The sequence below is a fragment of the Vulpes vulpes genome, chromosome 13, assembly GCF_048418805.1.
Source record: "Vulpes vulpes isolate BD-2025 chromosome 13, VulVul3, whole genome shotgun sequence".
Taxonomy (NCBI): Eukaryota; Metazoa; Chordata; class Mammalia; order Carnivora; family Canidae; genus Vulpes; species Vulpes vulpes.
The window spans coordinates 87236539-87261869 of NC_132792.1; the positions used below are offsets into that span (position 1 = coordinate 87236539).

The following is a 25331-nucleotide window of genomic DNA, read 5'->3' on the forward strand; positions in this document are numbered from 1 at the left end:
ACAGCTAATGGCTTAGCTGCTGCCCAAGGAAGCTAACACCAAGAACAGCTTATAGTCATATTGACAGAGGCATGGGAAATACCTACTCCACTCAAAGAATTCACAGTAAAGCTCTCAGATTAAAACACTGCTGAGGAGGGTCATATCTTCAATATTGGTGGCTCTCCTGGATTTTGTCCCTCATTCTCTTCCAATGTCTCTCTACTTGTGACACCTGAGCCTCTGCCCATGACCTTATTTATCCATTGCTGTGGCTTCACTTACTGGCTGAGGATTCTCTAATCTTTGGCCAGATCACTCTTGAGTTCAGACTCTTCAGGATGTCAAATCATCTTCATATGTTTGCTTTCACCTGAAACTCATCATACCCAAAATTCAGCCCCTCTCAATTGTAATCATTGCTTTCCCCCAGTCTCAAGAATGGCATCACCACAACCCTCCCATTTTTCACTTCTCCTCCTTCTATGCCCACCATATTGGGCAGGTCCACAAATATGGCCAAATCTACCTTAGACACATCTCTCAAATCCATCTTTTTTGATTTAGTTATATATCCAGTAAAAAATTTATGATGTATCTAGGCTATTGCACACCTAACTTGTCTCCCGATATTTGGCTCCCTGCCATTTTAATATCCTTTACATACACATGCAAAGGCTACTAAAACAAAAATTATATAATGCCATTCTCTTGTTAATAATCAGTGGATGAGGCTAATCCAACTATTAGGTAGTTGGATCTAAATCCATTAGCTGGTATAAATGTTTCTTTACAATTTGCCTTAGCTTACCTTTTCTACCTCATCTCTATCCCCCAACTCCAATCATATTTGCTGAAGTTCATCCATAATACTCTAATCGTGGATCCCTTAGTAGGGTGGTGAATAGGAATCAATGTGGACAAAAGAGCATAGTGGTTAAGAAAGAAGACTTTTCGGTTGGGCTGATGTGAACTGAATCATAGATTTACCTCTTACTGATGTGGTAACTTACGTTTCCATTCTGAGACCTGACACCCCCTTGTCTCAAAAAATGGGATAATAACACAAGGTTATCATCAGAACTAATTAAGGTAATCTGTTAGCTATTACAATAATACTCCCTCAACATTAGGTATATATATCTAGAGCAAATTTTCAAAGAAGAAACACTTTGTACAAATACATTATTTTTAGTTAACTGATGATGTCCTCAAGGCTATATTCTTTAGTTTTTAGAGGTTCTTGAAGGGTCAATTTGGAAAGAGAACTGAAATAGGTTTGTAGCAATTAGGAACTATCCTGTTGAGGCTCTTAAACTACCCAGGTTTCTACGCCACTAATTTAGTAATTCACTGAATACAGAACTATTATATATACGCCTCATATTATTACTTTCTTTACTATGTTATATCTCCAAATATACCTAAGTACAGAAACTTCATCTTCTACTTCGTAATATCTTAACAGTACCTAGCCCAACACAATATTCTTGGTAGACCTTCAATAAGTATTGAGGTCAGATTTAGTTAATCAGGCTACAGATTGCTAATCCTCATGATAAATGCCAAAAGTTAAACGCATGAGTTCCTGATGTCGCTCAACCATGATGTTTTTTCCCAAGGGAATAAAGATTATATTTCATAAGAGGAAAAAAGAAATGCTTTACAATTCCTTTTGTCATGCTGTACAAAGCAAAATGCAAATTAGCATGAGCCCATGGGCACACAAATTAAAATTAAGCTTTGAGCAATTAACTATTTTCATTGCAATGTTGATAAACACAGTTCATAACACTAAGGCCATATTTCTCCAGGTTATCTGCATTACTTGATGTAAGTAAGTATGCACACTGCTTATAAAAATGTTGACCAATATTTGACTGCAAATGAAAAAGGCTGTGAGTCTGGCCTCTAGTTGGAGACCACCTCACAATGCCTCCTTGGGAAAATGTTCCTCTTTAACATTCTGTCTCCATAAGTTTGTAAATGTTTCCTCTGATGGCCATGTTTTGAGGACTCAAAATATCATGTCCATAAGTTATTCTGAGCTTCATCAGCAAAATTCAATTTACTGAGTATGTACAGATAAAGCTAACAATTATTAGCAGTTACTACATACCAAGTATCATTCTAAGTACTTTACACATACTAACGAGTTCAATCCTCACAGTAACCCTATAAGGTAGGGACGACTACCTCCATTTTACAGGTGGGACAGGTGAGATTTAAGAGAAAAATTCACTAGCCCATGATTATAGCACTACTGGGGTATAGCCCAGATTTGCACACAGCCTATCCATTCCCAGAGCCTTTGCTGGCAATCACCATACCATACTGCACTCATAAAACAGAATTCAATATATGCTTTGGGAACTGGAAAGAAGGAGAAATCACTTATTAAAGTTCAGGAAAGACCTCAAGGGGAAGGATGTGCAGGATTCTGACTGGTAGAGATGGAACAGGAACGACGTGAATTCTAGGCTCTAGTGAACAAAGTCACAGCCGGGCAGGCACAGGGAACAGGGTGGGATGGGTGAGGAGTCTAGCTTGGCTCATGATGTAATAGAAAGCATAGTTGTAACAACTCTTCAGATGCCACAGGAGGACACTATGGGGCTTTAAATACTAGGCTATGAAAAGTTTTCTCAACAAGGTAACGAGTTGAGACTTTCTTTGGGAAGATTAGATTCTTTTTTAAAGTTTAGGAACTTTTTTCTCAGAAGACCATTTTCCTTACTTAGTCTTATAGAGTATTTTGGATAATAATCCAAAAATCAAGAAATTCTGCACTGGGAGGCCGAAGGGACTGAAACAAAGAGGATGAAGCTTCACAGGAATGGGGATGAAGTTCAGAAACTTCAACTGTCCATGTTTAGGATGACTGCTTCTTGGCAAGAGTACAGTTCATATGAAAAAGATGTGATTTTGGCCAAACTCAAGGTCAGTACAAGCTAACAGCACTACATGGGTGCCAAGAAAACTAAAGGGAACATTGAGCAACACAGAAGTATAGAGGTCTATCACACAGAAAGAAGAGCTGATTATCCTAAACATAGCAGAACTGGAATTCAGCTCTGGGCACCACTAAGGGTGGATGTTGACAGCCAGGACTGAATTCAGAACAGGATGGATGAAGACAGACAGTCAAGAAGCTGTGCCACATGTGAAACTGTTGAAAGCAATGGAGAAATTTAAAAGGCTCCAAGGAAGCATGCTCACTATCATCAAATGTTTCAGGAACTGTCTCGGGAATAACAATGAAAGGCTAATATAACAAATGAATCAACTAATACTAATGGCAAGCTCTACATTAGCTATGCAGGAAGAGGGGTGTTCCTGAAGTAAAGAAAGCAGTGTCCAACAGGGGCCAGTGTCCAACAAGCTAGCCAAAGATAAAGTAATGCTTTTAAAAAGAAAATTCACCTGCTGAGTATAGGAATATAAATACTAAAGGAAAGATACTTCGAACCTAGTCTTCAGGAATTTGGAGATGTCAGTGTGAGGGGAGTGGTGAGACCAGGAAAAGGGAAAAGGAGGGTGTGGAATTTGAGCTGGACTTTGACAGATGAATCGGTTTACAATCCAAGGTGGCCAAGTAACTACCAAAAAGCCAAATCTCTTCAGTAAACAGACAGAATTGTAAACAGATTACTGAAAAAGCTCATTGAGTCCACTAACGGCTTAAGAACTTATAATAATTCTCTGTATTACATTCCTTCTCAAATTTTTGCAGTTTATAGGGGTAAAGCAATCCTTTCCATTCTTTTCTCCCAAGAGTATCCCCTACACACACACACATTCACACACACACACACACACACACACACACACACACACCAAGATTTATATATGACTGTGGAAGAAGAACAGATACCACCTTCTCCTTCAAGAGAGTAGGTCAATATGGGGCCCCATTAATAAGGAGAAACAGCTTTCCTCAATTGTTCAAAATCCTACAGCAACTTCCACCAAAATCTCAAAAAGTTCTCCTATTATCTCCATGCTGGAAAATACAGATATCAAATTTGGTCATTCATTCAGCATTGTGTGGAGAAAATGCCCAGGACTCAGAGAGAAACAAATTTTGGTTCTCATTTTTGCCCTGACACTCAGCTATATAAAATGTGGGTAAGACACTTGGCCTCATAGTGCCTCAGTCCCCTTATCTGTAAACTGTATATACCCCCTTCTGCATGAAGTTATTGTGAAGGTAAAGGAAACAGTATTCATAAAATGCTTGCACCCATTCTATCATTCTATTCATCGTTACCACTAAAACCTACAGAATACTAGTGGCAGACGTTTTGATAGCTGAGACATTTCTGGGACTTGGGAAATTGAGTTCTTAAAAAAGCTAAAAATGGGCTTGTCCAATATTGGCTTCTGATTCCATTCCATACGCTAGAAAGCTGTATTGAAGGAATTGCAACCTCTTAGTGTTAAGGGATATCCACAGACTTCCCTAATTCGAAAAGGGATTGCACTTTGGGGTGTTTTGTTTTGTTAGAAGGAGGGGAGGGGCAGCTGCAGCAGATGGATCAAGTGATAAATCTTGTCATACTTTAACAAAAAACACTAGAAGATTTGTACCTGCTGAATAATTCGAGGTTGGTAAAGAATGAAAGATGATTACTATATACTACATTACTATATAATACTATATATTATTTAAAAAGAATCTTTTCAAGTAGCTTAACTGTTAGCCTTCATTTTAACTATATTGCTACAAAGCACTCTGTCTTGAATAGTCACATAGTTCCTTTGGATGATGCCATATACCAGCACAGAAGGCTCTACTATACACCCCTGCCATCACAGGCAGCACTGCATCAGGTTATTGCCTCCACATCTCCAGCATTTCTTTTGAAGTTTATGGAGGCATCATTTGAAATGAGCTCTGCAAGTCATGGAACAAAAAGAAAAATCTCGTTTAGCATCTACTTATTCCAGAAGTTTCAGATACCTATGTACACTTTAGTACACCAATAACTGAAATATTGTGCCTTTCTGTCTTTTTAAGCAAAATAATGGGCATTTCAGGTCCCAAATAGTGGTTTTTGTGAAGCAACAGGTTGGATTCTTGGGAAGGGCAATATGCAGCTGGGCAGGAAACATTCTTTCATTTCAGGCCCTAATTTTACTACTATGCATATCCATATGAGGAATTTTGAAAGTTTAAGTCTTCATGTTCACTTAATTAAATACATCTAACATGGAGTATTAGGTACAGTAATCTTCATAGCAAACAGAGACAAGACCTGCTTACTCTGCTCACTTACAAATAGAGTTTGCTTGGTACCTGAGCTTTGTAAACCTATCATTTATTCATCACTAAAGTGCCCTAGCAATGAATGGCCATCTCGTCAGCACTGACAGTGTCCAAACATTCCTCTTAGTAGTTTTTGTCCCCTTAAATAATCTACAGGTTTCTCTATCATTAAGAAACAATTCTCTTTTTTCTCAATGCCCCCCCCCCACCTTCTTTCTGTTTAGATAAGCACTTGGGGGCAATTGTTCTCAGTGCAATCTTCTCTCAGTGAATGGTCCTATCACCAAGTCATACTACCCCTTCAGAGATAGCCAAAAGGCTGCAATACTCAGTCTCCTAAGATGGTGGTGAATTGCTTCCCCACATCTTTACTATAATAACACTGCACATTTTGACTGAACTGCCTTCATCTTCTCTGCTTTTGGAAAATTTCCAGGCAGGGTCTGTGTTTACGTCAGCAAGACTGATTCAAAACACCACCTCTGGGGTTTTAAATAGGCTCTGAAACACATTCCAGCACTTGGCTCAACTCACTTCAGTAGGAGGCCTTCCAGTAAATCTGTTACTTTACTTTGTCATTCTACTTATTGCAGAGGGGCACTGATTTCCTTGTAGCTCATCTCATAAGTGATTTTATTTTTCTTAAATTTCTGCTGGAACCTTGGCTAATAAAGCCTTGCATTATGATGTCCATTGCCTTCAGAGCTCCTCTGTAAAGATTCTGCTAGCTTAAGTAAACTAAGCATTATTCTGTTTTCCATCTGATTTTTTTCCTTCAGCTTTAGTATCAAAAAAATTAAGTCCTTTTTTATATTTTCCAATCTAAATGCAAGTCTTATCTTGTTAAACTTGCTTTTGATTAGTACAGTTACTATTCAACTAATCCCTTAGTTTGTAGTGTAACAAGGGCCTTACAAAATTTGTAAGGAATAGGACATGTACAAAGGCGGTTGGGCAGGGGGCAGTTATTTTATGCAAAACTAGGGCAGCTATCAAAACAAAACTGTAGAATGTCAAATTTAAGAAGAATTTCCAAAAATAATGCAAATTGCTTTTATTTACAAAATTTAAAGTAAAAGAAAGACTGTATTTTGTAATAATCATCAAAGCACGTAATAGAAAATTATTTTCATAAACAAATGAGCACATCAAGCACATCCTAGACATTATGCTGGAAATATATCCTCTATCATAGACTTTGGTTTTGCTTACTATACTCTGAAATCTAAAAAGCAAAAAAAGCCCTTACTCCTCCCAACTCATACTACACAAGAAAAGCAGTATTTCATCTAAATGGGCTTTCTTACCAAACTCTAAAGAAGGCTCAAAAGGGCAAAAGTAGACTTTACCTTTGATTACAAAACACATTAGTAAAACTATTTTAAAACAATAAAGAAACTGTAAACACACTGGCAAAAATATAAAGATGATGATACTTAACTAAAAAGAACCCAGAACACTCTGAAGCAAATGATCCTAGTTTGAAGGAAATGAATTTCAAATAAACAATAAAAGCACCCATCCGAATACTTCCGCTTCCTCTGAAAGACAATGCAAAGGACAAAAACAAGAAAAAAAAAAAAAGACACATAAGGAGTCACTTACAAAGGGGCTGTATGGGTAACAGTGCTCTAAAAATTAAACATAAAGGAGGTTAACAGATACTGTGGAAACCTTTCTGGGAAGAGCTGCATTTGTATTTCTTGAAATAGGCCTTCTGCTTACTATTAATCAGACTAATGGCTGGCTTTCAGAGTGTGCTCTAATGCAGGTACTGATTTCTTGAAGAGGATGCATAAGAGAGGGGTAGGCAGAGGCCAGGACAAAATGAGAAGAAATGGACGAAAGCAGCACACAAAAATCCCAGGCACAGTACTTTCTGTAGGACAGGGATGCAATGGGCACTCCCTCCCCATCCATCGGTCTTCTCTAGGACCAAGGCAAAAATAGCTGCTTCTGCTTGGCATCCTTTGTCCCAACATGGAAAACCAGAGGAAAGGCTTGGTAGCCTGACCAAAGAAATACATTATTTCCACTAAAGAGTGGAAGTGCTTGCTTGGGTAATGGAGTCTACACCAGTAGATGTTCCCAAAATTAGATAATGATCTGGAAAGATTGGATTAGAGGGATTTTTTTATTTTTTTATTGATTTTTTTTAAGATTTATATATTTGAGAGAGAGAATACAGGGGAGCAGGGGAAGATAGAGGGGCAGAGGGAGAAGGAGAGAAAATCCCAAACCTACTCTGCACTGAGCGCAGAGCCCCACTAGGGGCTCGATCTCATTACCCCGAGGTCCTGACCTGAGCAAAAACCAAGAGTGAGACACTCAATTGACTGAGCCATTCAGGCACCCCTGGATTAGTTTTAAAGGCTCCTGCTCAAAAGCAGGAAATGGAATCAAAAGACCTCTAAGCCATTCATTTTTATGCATCTATTAGTATTCCATTTTAACAAGCCTTCCCAAATTAGTAATAGGGCTTATCTACTCTCCTTCTATATTGAGCTTTAGAAACATATTCACTCTGTAACAAAAATCTCTGTAAGGTTAAAAAAAAAATCACAGCTTACTATCTCTTAACATAATATACCTATAACCTACTAATAAAACCATAAGCACCACTTACGCATTCACTTAAAAATGGATTAAAAAAAAAAGCTATAGCAACCATCTACTCTCTTCTTTCCTCTCTTAAATAAAAGAATCAGTCTGCGGAAAGAAGCCTGTTATTGATCTAAGAAGTGCTCTCAACCTTACCTTTCAGGAGGTTAAAAGTCTTAGGAACGATATTCTTAAGGGAGAAGTACAAAACATCTGTCCGACTATGTGTCCTCATGGCCCAGAGGTGGGGAGGCCATCCTCCACCCCACATCCAGCACTTCACACCCTCTGAGCACTGCCTCCTCCTCCAGGACAGGACAGCACTGGTTGCCTCCAGCCCAGAGGCCAAGAAACAAAGGGCACTGGAGTTTCTTGTCAAGCAGAGAACTAAGTCCCACTGCACGGTAGCTATTTAAAGAGGCAGTGTCTGTGGGACAGATCTGCCTCCCAGCCTTCCTGTTTGTGTCCCAGCTCCAATTTTCACCCATTTCCTAAGGAAGACTGCACAGTGTAATCAGTCTCCAGAAGGCTGAGATTTATGAAAAACCTGCAGTGTGTGAGGGCAATTTTTAGATAGTCTTCCCCTTTCCTTCTTTTCCCCACTAAGCGGATATGAGGCTTTATTAAAAGTATTTTCAAAGTCAGAAGCAAATACCGTATCTATCATGATTTGGTAAGTATTTCTACTCCTGAAAGAATTTTAACTTGAAATTTAGAAACAAAAGAATTTGTAGATAATTAATCCAACATGTATCAAATAGTAATGCAGAGAAAAAACACGCAATTTATAGTCAGAAGGCAAGGGCTTGATTCAAAAAATTGCTAGCTTAAGTAAGCTAAAAATTATTCTGTTTTCCATCTGACTTTTTTTTTTTCATATGGGATTTGCTAGCTTTAAGTAAAGAAATTTACCCAATCTCTCTGGCCTCGCATAAGAAACTCACCCTATCTCTCTCAGCCTCATTTTCTTTGTCTGAATAAATGGGAATAATAACATGTACTTTACATGTCTATTTTGAGAACTGCATAAGATAACTGGAAAGGGCCCTGTATTTTGCCTTAAAGTCAGATCATGCTGTCACTACATGGTGGCATCCAATTTTCCAGATGATGATACATAGTATCAGTCATTAGTAGCTGGATACAAAAAGCTAATATATCCCCCTCTCATCTCACCAAAATTATATTATGTATGCATTTGTTCACTTGTGTGACTTCTCCATTGGTAATGAATACTTAACAATATTCCCAGGACCAAGAATAGCACTTAGCATTTATTAATATGCAATAAGAAGTTGTTAAATAAATGAAGAGATAAATGCATAATTCCAGGAAAATCAAGCACAATGTTCTACACACAGTAAGCTTGTAATAAACACTTACTGAATTAATGAATGAATCATAACTTTTTTTCTACAGAAAAACATCCCAGGAAAAATGCAATATAATAGAATTTTAAGACAAGTTGGAGTTTTTAGCATTTAACATAAATATGACTATATGTTTTGTTAGATCACCCTGTTCAAATACATTATTAAGATGGCTAAGCTACAGATTTCTTACAACATGGATAGGAATTACAATATTCAGTATGAATTAATTCAGTGAAAAGGAGTTTAGCTTAGTTTAGAAGATGTACCTAAAATCCTTCCTCAGGCCTTTATCTGTTAAAAATGGAAACTCCTTTCCTTTGGTGCCCTTCAAGTTCTAGTGTGGTGGCAGTGGGATTTGATAAGTACTCATTGACTTTTTAAAAGCATTACCTAGAGAAGGAGGATACAAACCTGTGGTCCCCTGTGGTTCTTATGATCCAACAATTAATGTTTAATATAATACAACAACATGCCAGGAGACAGGATAATCGCAGGGATCTGAAACAAAAGATTTAGTTTTGAGCCTTCACATCATTGCTTGAATCCAGTTCAGGCCATGAGAGACTAAAAATCAATTCTTTGATGGCTGCTCATTAATTTGTCATGTATAAAGAAGAAAGCAACTTTAGTGGATACTCGTCCATTTTATAAAATTACCAAGAGGAAAGGTCCTGCATCTTAAAAGATTATGTGAAACATAATTCTTTTACTTCTCAGCATTTCTCTTGCTTTGCTTGAGAAATAGGACCCTCCATGTCTCTCTTCCTTCCCTCTCTGCCCTCTCTCTTGGGTCCCAATTTATAGATAGAATAAAAATTTACTATGGATCTTTTTGCAAGTGTTAAAAATGGAAAATAAAGATTTAAAGTTTCTCACTCTGAATGAAGTCATTTTGGTTCTATAATATGAGGAAGCAATCATAATCACTGAATCTGAAAGTTGTATTGCTTTTGGCCAACAAGAAAGAATCTCTAAAGAACAGAGTGGTGGTCAAATAAAAACAGAATTTCCTGCCTTTAACAAGTATCTATACCCTCTTTTTCTGAGCTCAGAGTTTCAGACGTTGTAACATGCTGTTTGCCACATACCCCTCCTTCTCTCTGACACAGCTTCCCCAGTGCTAGAGGCATTTTTAATTGAATAATTAAAGATTCTGAAGAACTTTTGAAATAGATTTTTGACAGCTTCCAGCAGCAAGGCTTTCTCACCTTACATATAGCCTCTGGCCTGACAAACACCAGTCTACAGGGAGCTTGTAAGTTCAACTATGAGGGTTATCACACGTGGCTTAAATGCCTCCTGGAACGTATACATTTGACCCTGGGGGAGGGGAACAAATTGTGGAAACTGCCATCCAACAGTCATCTAACATAAAAACCCTTGGAAGCATCCACCTGGAAGCTTGATCATCCTTCCCTGAGGATGCTGACGTACCACTACAGAATAGCCTCACTGCTCTGGTTACTGAGACTTAATCAAGATATCACTGTGTATTTGGTTAGCAAACAAAAAGAAGATAACTTTAAGTTACTGATTAGAGGGTTTTGCTATGCTATTTCTATCATTATATAGTCTCAACTATGTATCTTATTTTAACAAACATTATCTAATGCTACCAAAAAACAAAACAAAACAATCTTTAAGGGAAGATAATTTATAGGCATGACTAAATGGAGAAAATATCATAGAACACATTATCTCAAAGTCTGCCATTACTAGGTATGTACACTGCACAACAGAATAATAATGAATTTCTCCTTTTTGCAATCTATTGTTTTATATGACAGCTGATTTTCTATGAGTTGACTCTACCAACTATGATTAATGAGGAATAAAATAAGTAAAACAAAGTTACACTGAAAGATCAACCTTATTGATAAGGAAGTATTTTGAAACCAAGTTAATTCTAAGAAGCTAGCACTATTTCTTTTCCAAAATGAGAGAGAAAGAAGATTATACTAGTCCCCCATTTTCTCCCTCTCAACTTGCTGTGAGCAGGGGCTCTGAGGACCTAACACATATAAGCACAGAGTTCCTATTTTCAGTCAACTCATGAACTGGTAAAACGGTAAAGAAAAAACTATAATACAAAAGTACTGTATACTAAAAGGGAAAGTATAGCCTAAAATCAAGAGTGCAGGGTATGAAGTAAGAAGGACATAGGTCCACACCGCACACTATGTGATCTCGGGCAAATTTAATCCTTCCATGCTTTGCTTTACTCATGGATAAAACAGAGGTCATATTAGTGTCTGCCTCCTAGAACAGTGGTGAGAAATAAACGAATCTGAGCACTACTCCTTAACAGAACACCTGGCTTTTGCAATTCTCAATAAATAGCACTGATGCAAAAAAATAAAAAAATAAAGATTAAAAGAAATATTTGAATTGCCATGGACATCCAATGGAGAAAGATAATTCCATCCATAAATAAGAGATACAGAATTTTCCAGCCAGGAAACTCCTCTCTTGGGATAGTTTAAATATACAGGTTATCCTTCACTTATAACTGGAGAAGGAGTATCTGGAAAGAAGAAGGGCCACTGCCACCTTTTATCTCCCAGTTACCATACCCCCTTCTTTCTGAAATGCCCAACCATTGTCCTATGTCTGTCCAATCTCAGCCTGTGCCAATCCAGGGCATAGTAAATAACCTTGGAGTCTCTTCTCTCCCTCCCCAAAAATTTGCTTCTTGTTCAACAACAGAGATGTTCTAAAAGGCTACCTTAATATGTAAAAAGAAAACATACAGAATATTCATAAAAACTGAAATTTCTATTTCTGGCCGTGATAGATTAAGTTGGAATGGAGGAGCCTTTCTTTAAAAGAAAAAAAAAAAAAAAATATATATATATATATATATATATATATATATATATATATATATATATATTCTTGAGAGACAGAGAGAGAGAGAGAGAGAGAGGCAGAGAAATAGGCAGAGGGAGAAGTAGGCTCTGGGCAGGAGCCCAATATGGGATTTCATACTGGGCCCTGGGATCATACCCTGAGTCAAAGGCAGATGCTCAATCACTGAGCCACCCAGGCATCCCTGGAGGAGCCTTCCTGCCATACAACAGGAAAACTGGATAAAATATGTAAGAACTGCTTATAAATATTAGAAGAAAGTAAAGATGTGATCCCTGCAAAAACAACTGAAGTGAATCCTACAGTTATCCCAGCTTTATACTGGATGCACATTCCGACTGGAAGTACAGTGAGAGGGAATCCAAGAATACTGGGGTCTCACTGAATTAAGAGGACACAGAACAGAGTTCATAGAGGATAAAAGAGATGAAATTTTCTAGGACAAGTACCAGAGAGGAAGAAGCTATGCTATCCATATAAGGGTTTCCTTGAGGTTGTTGCTAAATGAGAAGTCACACATAAACAGAGTTAACTTCACAATGCTAAAAACAAACAAACAAACAAACAAAAATGAAGATCTTTAAGTTAAATGATTCACAGATTTTGCAAAGAGCTAGGAGACACTAGAGTTTTTAATAGCCAGACTAGAAAGTCTGTGTTGAGCACCTGGGGCTTCAGGTCCCAACCCCAGAAGAGTCTTTAGTTGTAAGATAACTTTAAAGTATCAGTTTAGTAGTATAGCTAAATCTACGTTACAGTAAGGGTTACTATAGACCTGCCCAAACAAACATTTTAAGAGAAAGACAACAAACTTTACACTGAATGAAAATAAACAAATCACAAATCTAGCATTCAATTGAAAAAAAAATACTACACATGCAAAGAAGCAAGACAATGAGACACACAGAAACAGATTCAAAATGACACAGTTGAGGAATCAGCACACAAGGACAATTATAAATATGCTCAACATACCTAAGGATTTAACGGAAATATATGAGGAAACAAATAGAAAATTTAAGAATGAGACTTTATAGAAATGAAAAATTATCTGAAATGAAAATACACTAGATAAAACTCTGAGGACACTGACTGCAGAAAAGACCAGTACCTTTGAAGGCAATATAGAAAATAGTCAAACAACACAGAGGGAAAAACACTTCAAGAAGTGAACAAGTCTCAGTGATTTGTGGGATGACATTAAGTGGTGTAACATACATGTTACTGGAGTACTAGGACAGGGGTCAGAGGATAAAAACGATACAGAGAAATAATGGCTGAAATGTTTCCAAATTTGATGAGAACTACAAACAAGAGATTCAAAAAAAATTAACCTCAACAAAGATAATATAAAGAAAACCACATGCAGGCAAATATCATGACACAACTACTAAAAACCAGAGATAAAGGGAAACATCAAAAGCAGTAGAGTGGGAAAAACAGCTGCAATGTACAGACCAGTAAGAATGACTGCACACTTCTCATTGAAACAACACAAGAAAACAGTTGAATGACATCTTTAAAGTACTGAACGAAAAATGAAAAGGTCACCCTAAAATTCTATGTCCAGTGAAAAATCCTTCAAAAAGTAAGATTAAATAAATGCTATGTTAGGTAAACAAAAGTACAAAGAATTCATGGCCAGGAGATCTGAGGTACAAGTATTGTTAGAGCAAGGTTTGTAAGACAGAAAATAATACCAGATGGAAACTTGGACCTGTACAAAAGAGTTAAAAGTGTGGAAATTCATAAATATGTGAGCACATGTAAAATTAAAGTATTTCCTTGTTTATATCTTTAAAATTGACTGTTTAAAACAAAAATAATAACAATGTATTATTATAAGGTTTTTGATATTATGTACAAAATAAAATGTATGACAACAATATCACAATGGATGGGAAAGAGAAAATGAAAGGATAATGTTCTTACATTACACATGAAATGATATATTATTTGAAGGTGAAAACTGATAAGCTAAAGTCGCAAATTGTAAACTCTGGATTGACCACTAAAAATAATAAACAAATAGCTATATTATAAGAAAAGAATGGAGATAAATGAAATAATACAATAAATACTTAAGAAATCCAAAAGAATGCCAGAAAAGGGAACAGATGGGATAAACAGAAAACATACAGCAAGATAGTAGATTAAACCCAACCACATATGCTGCTTATAAGAAACACACAAATTAGGGGCACTTGATGGCTCAGTTGGTGGAGCTTCTGACTCGATTTTGGCTCAGGTATTAATCTCAGGGTCCTGGGATCTAGCCGTGGGTCAGACTCTGCACTCAGCGGGAAGTCTATTTCTCTCCCCACGCTCACTTGTGTGCATGCTTTCTCTAAAAACTAAATAAATTAATCTTTTCTTAAAAAGAAAAAGAAACACACTAATTATAAATACATAGAGTAAAATGATGGACTGTTTAACATGAAAACAATCATAAGAAAGCTTGGATGGACATATTAATTCAGACAAAGCAGACTTCTAGGGCAGTTTGTGTCCTACGGAAGGCAGATATCAAGACTAAATCAGAGGTTCAGGAGACTTATTTGGGGAAACACTTGTGCAAGACACAGGTAAGAGACAGCAGGACTGGACAGGGAAAGACCTTCCAGTAGGACTGCTGATCTGACACCAATTAACGAAGAGGAGGAGAAAGATCTGGGTTCGAAGGGCCTCAGGCTGCAATGCAGGTATGAGTCTCAGCCAGGCTGATAGGCAGTTTCCAGCAGATACTGCCCAGTAAAAGGGCACTGGACAAAAATGGCCCAGCTTCTCTAGCATGTTGTGCTCAGTCATGGACTGTCAGCATCCTGGGGAGAGCATAGCCACAGCAGGAATATGTAGCAGATCTCAAAAGTATGGCAGTCGAAGTCATGAACTAAGGATACTACTTTTTGGAAAGGAGGTCTGAATAGCACAACTCTATGGCACCCACAACTTTAGAACAATATGACCAACAACAAAGAGCATTATTTCTTAAGAAAAAAAAGCTGATTTCATAAAAAGAACCTAAAAACCTAACCCTAAATATGTTTGCACTAAATCACAATACTTCAAAATATTTGAAGTCAAAACTCTCAGAACTGAAAGAAGAAACTGACAAATCACAGTTTTAGCTATAGATATCAACACTTCTCTCTCAGTAACAGAACGAGTAAACAGAAAATTTGGGAAAATATAGAAAAGTGAAACAACAGCATCAACCAAATTAACTTAATCGATATTTCTAGAATACTCCCACCCAAAAGAGGAGAATACATATTCTTTTTACAGTACACGTCACCAAGATAAGTCATATGGTTGGCCATAAAACAATGTCAGTAAATTTTAAAGGACTTAATTCATAAAGTATGTTCTTTGACCAAATGCAATTCATTAGAAATTGGCAAAAGATGTCTAGAAAAATCCCCAAATATTGAGAATTAAACAATATACCTTTAAATTATCTAGAGATCAAAGAAGAAATTCTAAGGGAAATAAGAAAATATTTTTAATTGAATAACAGGAAAACTACATCATCACTGCATAAACTACACATATCAATATTCGTGGGATGCTGTTAATGCAATCCTTAGAGGGAATTTTATAGCATTAAATGCTTATATTAAAAATGAAAAGAAGTCAATAGTCCATGATCTAAGCTTCCATTTTAGGAACCTTAGTACAGAAGAAAAAATTAAGCCTCAAATAAAGCAAACCAAAGAAACAACTAAGAATGTAGATTAATGAAAGAAAATGTAAACAGATAAAAAAAATAGAGAAAATAAGTTTTTTAAAACCTGGGTTTGGGAAAAGATGAGTAAAACTGATACATTTGTAGCAACTTGATCAAGAAAAAAGGAAAGAAGCCACAATTATCAGTACTGGGAAGGAAAAAGTGTATGGTCCCTAAAAATACTACAGATAGTAAATGGATAATAATGGAACATTATAAAAAACCATATACCAAGAAATCCAACAGCTTACATGAAATGGAAAAATTTCCCAAAAGACAGAAACCACTAAAACTGACAGGAGAAGAAATGGAATCTATCCCTATTTATTAAAGAAACTGAATTCATAATTTATAATCCTGCCACAAAGAGAACTCCAGGCCTAGATGGCCTCATGATACACCATCATTTAAAAATGAAAAAATACCAAACTGTACAGAAAATGGTAGACACCAGGAACTCCTCCCAATTCATTTTAAGAACTCAGAATTATCCTGATATGAAATCCCTACAAGGAGCAGCCCCAGTGGCTCAGTGGTTTAACACCACCTTCAGCCCAGGACCTGATCCTGGAGACCCAGGACTGAGTCCTGCGTCGAGCTCCCCGCATGGAGCCTGCTTCTCCCTCTGCCTGTGTCTCTGCCTCTCTCTCTCTCCCTCTCTCTCTCTCTCTTTCTCTGACTCTCATGAATAAATTTTAAAAATCTTTAAAAAAAAGAAATCCATACAAGACATTACAAAAACTAAAACAGACCAACATTGTTCATAAACATAAATACAGAAATCCCCCATAAAACAAGAATCCAGTACTTGCTGATAATATCTTCTATCTGACTGCTAAAGTCTATAACAATATTACTGTTGAGTCATGTTTTTTTCATATGTCACTGTAAGTTCTTTGTTAGAGATTGCTCTGGTAATTTGATTTAAACTCAATAGTACAGGTCCTCCTGATTAAATATATTGTTTTACTGGCTAAGATGATGGAATAAAATGTCTGGTACACAGCAAGTGCCTACAATTTCTAATGCTACCATTTTTTTTTTTAAATCTATGTCTGGCTATAACATAACATGTGGTTAGTCAAGTAATTATTTGTAGACTTGAATTGATTAGGCACAGGGATCCTACTAAAGTAAATTATTTAATTAGCCCTATTGATATTACAGAAAAACTGCCAGCATAGGATGCAGAGAGACCCTACAAGAGTTTATGATTAATTTGAATTCCAAGGCAAGCTTGGAAACAGGATCTAAGGGTCTTAGCTTGTGCACTGGGCTAGCATACAGTTCACATCCATTGGTCAGGGAGCAGACTGCAACTTCAGAAGGCAGAAGCTTCTCCTTTAAGCTCCTGAAGGTGGACAGGCTATTGCAATAACATCAGGGCCAGCTTAGTCCCTGGCCAAGGACCCCTTGATTGTAGCAGGGAGAGGAGACAACTTCCTGTGAATTCTCAGCATTCAGGCCTCTCTTAAGACATTGTTTATTGTCTTGAGTTATTCCTGTGGTGAGTAGGAACAATCTGATGGCAAAGATTAACGGTGCTTTATCACATCTGTATATATGGTGGAAGCCTTGCAGTTGCTTTAAATTTTCCCTTAACACAGTTATAAACATCGCTATTGCATGGAGTCAAATTCACTTTATTACTAATAATAATCAACATTAGTTTTACTTGTTTTTCCCTTTGACTGATAAACCAACAGGTGATTACACAGTAGATTACTCTTTTTCAGGTATATTCTGGAGATCTACCTGAATACCCAAATTTGTCAATATAAAAATGTTTTTCACAGGTAGATGGCTACCTTATAACTTACACTTCTTATCCTCATATCACAAATTGACTACCTTCTCAAGTTTCACTCAATTTTTCTTTTCACTTAATGAAAAATTTACTGAAATGATCAAGTATCACTCTCTTCATAAAAAAAATTTGTAGTAGGAGGTGCCTGAGTGGCTCAATCGGTTAAGGGTCTGCCTTCAGGTCAGGTCATGATCTCAGGGCCCTGGGATAGAACTCTGTGGGAGGCTCCCTGCTTAGCGGGAAGTGTGCTTCTCTCTCCCCTCTGCCACAACCTACACCGCCCCTTCCCCACCCTCCCATCCCCCACCCCCCGCAACACCGTTTGTGCTGTGTCTCTCCCTTTCTCAAATAAATAAAATCTTTTTTAAAATTTCATAGCAGCACTAGAAAGGTGGCCAAGAGATGCTGACCTGGCCATAAAAAGATTTCAGTTCAGTCCTTATCCTTAAACAATGGGAAACCATTAAAGATAATTTTAAGCAAAATTTTATTATTGCTTCCTCAAGATTTTTTTTGTTACAAGTACACTAAGAGGAAACATGGAAATTTTAATGAAAATAATTCCCATGAGTCTCCCAATATAGCGTATGTATAACAGTCCCTTTTAACATATAGTAAAGATGACTTCACTCAATGAACGAGAAGACTTAGTCACAATTTTCATTTATCAACAAATATTTCTTGAATACTTCACTATATGCCAGGCATGTTTCTCAGACATGATTCTTGTTCATCTGAGAACAAGACAAAGACCTTCACTCTCACAGAGTTTACTTCTAGTAATGCAGATAAAAATAATACAGACAAGAAATAAGTAAATTATGTAGTAGTTAAGAAGATAAGTGTCATGGAAGTGAAAAAAGTAGGGTTAAGGAGGATCAAAAGCAGGAGGAAGCAGGAGAGAGAGAGCGAGCAAGTTATGGTACAAGATTATGGTATAAGATTTAATTAAACAAGGCCTCAATTGGAAGATGAAATTTGTACAATATTGGTTGCTCATCAAACTCTATTTCTGCTGAAATAAAAGAATAATTCTAGCGCCATTTCTAAACACACATCAAGTTTAATGTCTGAGACAAAGAGGTTGAAGGAAATAGTAGCATTTACTCAAAATTCACTGCTTCTGTATTTTCTGTCTTGTAACAGTATTTCTATTAACAATAATATTTTGAATATTGGCTCATGATTTTTTTGCACTTTCCATATGGCAATGATTTATTCACAAGCAAAAAGAAAACCAGCATCACCAGTATGATAACTTTAGCTTCTTTTAGCTGGTGAATGCTGACAGATTTTTACCTTCAACTCAGTTCTTATGCCAGTAAGAGTAAAAAACCCAAAGATACTTCACAATAACAGATATAGCAGGAGAGGGAAATGATAGGCAAATGGATATTGCTAAAGTTATAGTACTTGCATAATTAGTACAAAATTATTATTAGCTAATACCCTTAGTTACAAACAAGCTTTAAAATTAAGTTCTAATGCATGTCAAGACTTCAACTCATCTCTTTTTTTGGAATAAAAAAAGTCTGAAAGGGAACCTATAGCTTCCTTGACAACACAAATGGTCCCAAAATGATTACTGGGAACAAAAGAAGCAAAATGATTGTCAGAGGAAATGTGCTCTCTATCCAGGACAGCAAATAGTTCTTGTTTACAGTAAGCTGTGAACAGCCAGCTTTGACTATCAGCAGTTATGTGCCAATGATTATTAACTCAACTACACAGTGAGGGCATTAAGTCACAGGATGATTGTTGCTTTTATGCTGTACTTCCACTAAAGCTTGATTTTATTGCCCATTTTCCACAGCTCTTAGGTAGGCTTCAGTTGTAAACAACAGCCTTTGGTAATTCTTCTACAGGAGTCAAATGATGCAGCCTATGAGTAAAGCCTTTATTACTTATATTGCATAATATATTATAATATCTATATACATTCAACAAGGGAAGAATAACAGATTCAAGCACCATTCTCCATTTACAAGTCAAATGAGTTATTTGTCTTACCTAATAGGTCATGTCTTAAATCTTGATCATTAGTGGCCATTAACAACTGAAATAATTTTTTCTCAAGTGTTTATGTTTCTTCTATTAAAAAGCCAAATTGTAGTCTAGACTTTCATAGACTTTCATAGGAAGACATGTACAATCAAGATGCCATACCAGATTTAAAATAATGACAGTAATAGTAAAATATTTCAGAAGTTTACTAGATGCTGATTAGTGTTCTAAGTGCTTCACATACACTAACTAATCTCATCCTTGGTACCACCCTATGAGATTGCACTATTACCAACATCATTTTACAGAGAAGGATATGGAGGCACAGAAAGGTTAAGTAATTGGTTCAAGACTGCACAGCTAGGTTTCTGATGTTATATGAGGCATAGAAAGATTAAGTAATTTGCCCAAATTGCGCAGTTGGGTTTCTGACGATGTTGGAAGCACAGAATTAGGGAGCTAGCATTGATGCTGTACAAACTGATGAGTAATCCCTCAGTGTGCCAGTTCCTACCTCTGCTTTCACAATGCAGGAATTTACATTTTTACAAGTCTTCAACTTCTGGGAAAGATTTTTTTTTTTTGTCTCTATGGGTATAATATGCTGAATCAGGAAAAACATAGCATGATGAAACAAAAATATGTTCTATGAGCTTTTCAGCCAGCAGGTCAACTTGCTGGGATGAAAAGCATTTTCAATAATACTGTAACACACTCCCAAGGCTACCAGTGTGTTTGCAAATAGCATAGTAACAGCACGTGAAAAGGTCTTATAACTGAAAGGTAAGCAGGGTAGAGCTCTGCCTGGCACAGATTCATGGCTTCCACTGACCCAGAGGAAAAACAGATAAATTCAGCTCTAAAAACAAAACTTAACTAACCCCCACATCTTGGAATGAGAAAAAGATGCCACATCTATTCACAGAACCTTGTCCTGTAAAGCAATTCATAAGATAAGAAAAATCACACTAAAGTCAAGTATTCTCTTTGAATAGAAGCCCTGCAAGGAATATATAATCATTGGATGATTTAATGTGACTTATGGGAAGGGGGTGGGAAAAAACAAATATTTATTGAGTTTCCAGGTTGGGCCAAATCCCATGTTATGTGGTTCCCATTTCATCTAATTAGACCTTGATAATGTACCTATATGGTACATTTATAGTGTTCTGTGTTATTCTCCCTGTTTGTAAGGATTAGAAAAACCAAGAGTAAAAAAAAAGTTATGCAAATTGCCTGAGTAAATCTTAGGGGACGTCAGAGTTCACCTCTGATCTGTCAGACTCTGAAGTGCCACACTCCAAACTGCCCTGCATAGCTCTCCTACCTCAGACAAGCATCTTTGTAAGAGATGGTCTACTTCTTTCGAAGACTAGATTTTATCATGGTCCAGGGCTGAACTCTGGGGTAAGACTCACTAGCTTTGAATGAGTGACTGATGTGAGTCTGACTTGAGTGAGTCAGGCTGATGACTGACCAGAAGACGTAAACTTGGGCAAGTCACTTGACCTTGGTGTGCTTAGGTTTCCCCAGTCATAGGTAATAGTATCTGTTTTGAATGCTAAAGTAGTTAATATACATAAGCCTTTAGGGTAATGCTTGGCATATAAATGCTCAATACATGTTCTTATTAATCTTATTATTAATGAAACTCTGCTATAACATAAACTACTGGAAGGGCACCTGGGTGGCTCAGTGGTTGAGCATCTGCCTTTGCTTTCATGATCCTGGGGTCCTGGGATCAAGTGCCACATCAGGCTCCCCGTAGGGAGCCTGCTTCTCCTTCTGCCTATGTCTCTGCCTCTCTCTGTCTCTCATGAATAAATAAATAAAATCTTTAAAAAAATAAACTACTGGAAGCGAGTATTATATGTGAAGTCAACTATTACAAACCTATTCTATCCCCACTGCTTTATATAATCCCTGATATAAAACATGTTCAATACAATTTGATAAACAGATTAGTATCTAGACCAAAGGATTATAAATAAAATTCTTTAAATTGTTTATTAGGCCCAATGCTATCTGGCATTACCTCTCCCATATCATCTCCTGCTCCATGCTGTCTTGTTCTCTCCACTCCTTAACAGTGGCCTTGTTGTTCCTTAGGAAAGACACCCTAGGGCCTTTATACTTGCTGCTCCCTCCAGCAGATTAGGCCTTCTTCAGATCCAAAATCAAATTCCTTTTCTTTGTAAATCTCTCTCCTTCCCACCACATTTTAAATTGCAACAATCCTTCAGCCAGGTCTCTGGCATCCCTTACACCCTTAACCCTCCTTTTTCTGCCCATTGCATTCATTTATCACAATACGCTATATACTAACTAAAAAGTAATTTATTTATTTCACTTATTTTCTACCCCTAGAGTGTAAGCTTCATGAGAGGAGAAATTATTGTCTGTTTTGTTTTGTATACTACTATATCCTCAGTATTGAGAACAGGGCCTGACAATAAATATTTGTTGAGTGGTGAATGAATATAAGCCATAAATTTACTAAAGATCATTATTTCAGCTTTGTGTGAGTCTCAATATAGAAATACATGATGATGCATGCCAGAAAAAATAATAAAAGGACTGATCTTTGGGTAAAGATGGGGATGAGATACTAGTAAAATATAAATGTTCCTTTTCTAGAAAGCCACTAACTTTGTATATAAGTTAAACTGGTTTTTCAATTCCTGAAATAATCAATGGAATGATTCCAATAATCATGGAAAGTAGAGGAAGTTATCTGTTTTATAGGAAATAAAAACAGTTTTTTTTTTCACAAGCACATATGGTAAGTAAACACTGTTAAGCTTTCTCTGCCTGAAACTTAGCTTGACTCTGCTTTTTGCCTAAGTTAAATGTCTTTATTTTTTAATCAGCAAAAGTCATGGCCTTCTAATCCTAAATTCCTAAAGGGAAGAACACAAAGTTTTCTGTGGCCTCATCAGGTCCTACCAAAATTCCCTGTAGCAAACAGTTACACAAAAATACTTTGAGCAAGGGCGTGGGATGGCACAACCCATTAAGTGTCCTACTCTTGGTTTCAGCACTGGTCATGATCTCAGGGTTGTGAGATGGAGACCCACTTTGAGCTTCCAGATCAGTACAGAGTTTGCTTAAGTTTCTCTTTTCCTCTGCCTTTCCCCCTAAATTAAATAAATAAATCTTTTTTAAAAATCTTTTGAGCAGAGATGTTACCCATCCCCTCACAAAATTTTTAAGTCTTACTTCTGTTTCCTAAATATTTATTTTATTAATTTAAATATAAAAGACTAAGACAATACAGATAATATTAATAAACTATGCTTTTCTGCAGATTCTTTGTAAATACAATAGATGGAAAAATGCATGTTCTATGTCACATATATTGCAGTACACATAAGTATAGGTCAGTCCACACACTTATTAATTAAATTTGGTATGATAGATTGACAATCCTCCTCAGTGTTTATAAACTGAGTTTAAATGTTGATGCTAAGGTTTTATTTTTTCAGTTTCTTTTTAAAATTCCAAATCTTATCTTTCAAAACCCTACCAAAATTTTACTACTTCCGAGATATCTTACCAGGTTCCCTCACTAGTGAGTTAAACACTTAATTTTGGAAGCCATTAATACTGGTATTCTAAATGAACTACTTACATATTTATCTCCTTATGAGAGTGTGAACTGGAGGGCAAGCCATTTATCTGTGTATGCCAGAGCCTGGACACCATAAGGCATAAAATAAGCATTCAATAAATGTTGAATTGGTTTACTGAATCAAAGTAAATAAATAAAACGAAGTTAACAAACCAAGTTACACCAAGTATAGATTAAAAATAAATTCTAGCGTTAGAAAGTAGGTGTACTTGGTTTATGGCTGTATCAATTTTTTGAAAGTCACTTTTGTTAATAATAATCTTTTTTTTTTTTTACGATTTCACTTATTTGAGAATGTGTGTGAGCAAGACAGAGGGCACGAAGGGGGCGAGAGGCAGAGGGAAAGGAAGGAGTAGACTCCCTGCTAAGCAGGGAGCCCAATACGGGGCTTGATCCCTGGACCCCAGGATTGTGACCTGAGCCAAAGGCAGGTCTGACTGACTGAGCCACCCAGGTGCCCTACATAGTGATCCTTTCTTAGAAAAGTTTTATGTGTGCCAAAAAAAAAAAAAAAATGTGTGGAACAACTAGTTCTATCTCTCAGTGGAACTGTATTTGTTTCAAGGGTTTTCCTCAAGGAACTCAGCTTTTAAGGCCACTGCCTTTATAAAGATTTTCTATTTCCCCAGATAGTAATGGCTGCTGCCTCCTTTGTGCCCCCAGGTCCAGAATATATTCTATCCCAGCCTGTCTCCTTCATTAAATTTATTTCCTCTCATATCTCTTTCACTAGACAGAAAATCTTTTGAGGGCAGAGAATGTCTTATCTTCATATCTTTGATATCTGGCATACAGTACTGCTTAATAAAATCCACCAAAAAAAAAAATCCTTTGAATATAAATTTTTAATTTTGAACTGGCCTAACTCAGCTCTTAGAATCTGGACATAGGGGATTCCCAGGTGGCTCAGTGGTTTAGCACCTGCCTTCGGCCCAGGACGTGATCCTGGAGTCCTGGGATCAAGTCCCAGGTTGGGCTCCCTGCATAGAGCCTGCTGCTCCCTCTGCCTTTCTATCTCTATCTCTCATGAATAAATAAATAAAATCTTAAAAAAAAAAGAATCTGGACATAGGCCCATTTGCCAATGTTACTGGGGTCCCAAAACCTGGACGTGAGCCTATTTGCCAATGTTAATGGACCCTGAATTAGAGGAAGTGCTTGTGAAATCCTAGAAAACATGCCAACTTGCACTACTTTCTTCTAACAACAAAAAACTCAATAGAGCTATCTGTCCTTCATTTCACTGAAATTATTCAGTCTTACTCTTTTATGTTTTTGTGGACTCTTTCCACAGAATTTCCAAATTAAATTGTGTAGAAATAGATTTTATCACCCATATCCTAAATTTCTGAAGAAAACTTTCTTTAGTTTTGATAGAACAAAAGAGCCAGTAAAGGGCCAACCAGATCCAGGGATACAGACTGGATATGTACTATTTCTTGATAAGTGTCTGCTTCCTTTCCCTGACCCCAATAACCACAACTGCAAGCACCATATGGAAAGAAGAGGGAGAAGCTACAAGATGCCATACCCACTTGAGCCTTCTCAGCCACATTTTTGCCCCATCACCTTCTCTCCTAAGTACACTGCTGCTGTTCTACTTCCCCATCTGCAGGCCAGGTAGGGTTTCTCTAGCAGCTAACCTACCTCAGCACGGAAGCTGGGAAAATCCCACAAATATTAGTAGGCCACACACTGTGCTGGACACTGGCCAATAGGCTGGCGGGGAAAAGTCCAGAGTTTGTGCTCCTGGAGGTTAGAGACTAGCAGTGAAGAAAATGAAACAAGTATTTGCAATAATGTTAGATGAATGCTATAAATAAGGTAAATAAGGGTAAACTGGAGTCAAACTCTGATATCTGTGTTAAGAATACGTTCTACCTTGCCAAGAACTGAGGAAAAGAGATTGAGTCATTTGGACATGAGTGAATGGCTGGCAACTTCTCTTTTCCCCGCTTTCTGATCAATTAATGTAAGATGATAAACCTCCCTCTTTCTTAAAGTATTTCTAACAACTAAATGGATTAGGGATGCGTGGGTGGCTCAGTCAGTTAAGCACCTGCTTTTGGCTC

The 25331-nt window shown here is 37.0% G+C and overlaps 1 protein-coding gene across 7 annotated transcripts in view; it reads right to left on the reverse strand.

Annotated features, from left to right (window-relative positions):
- Positions 1-25331, reverse strand: part of ARHGAP28 (Rho GTPase activating protein 28) — a 203555-nt gene that overhangs the window by 141382 nt on the left and 36842 nt on the right. Inside the window, exon 1 of one of the 7 annotated variants that reach the window (XM_026005933.2) lies at positions 8006-8299. The exons of 4 other annotated variants lie outside the window; for them this stretch is intronic. The gene's annotated coding sequence lies outside the window, so the exon portion shown is untranslated. Of the gene's footprint in view, positions 1-8005; positions 8300-25331 lie in introns of those variants that run through there. 2 more of the 7 variants (XM_072734930.1, XM_072734929.1) reach the window with 2 other exon arrangements.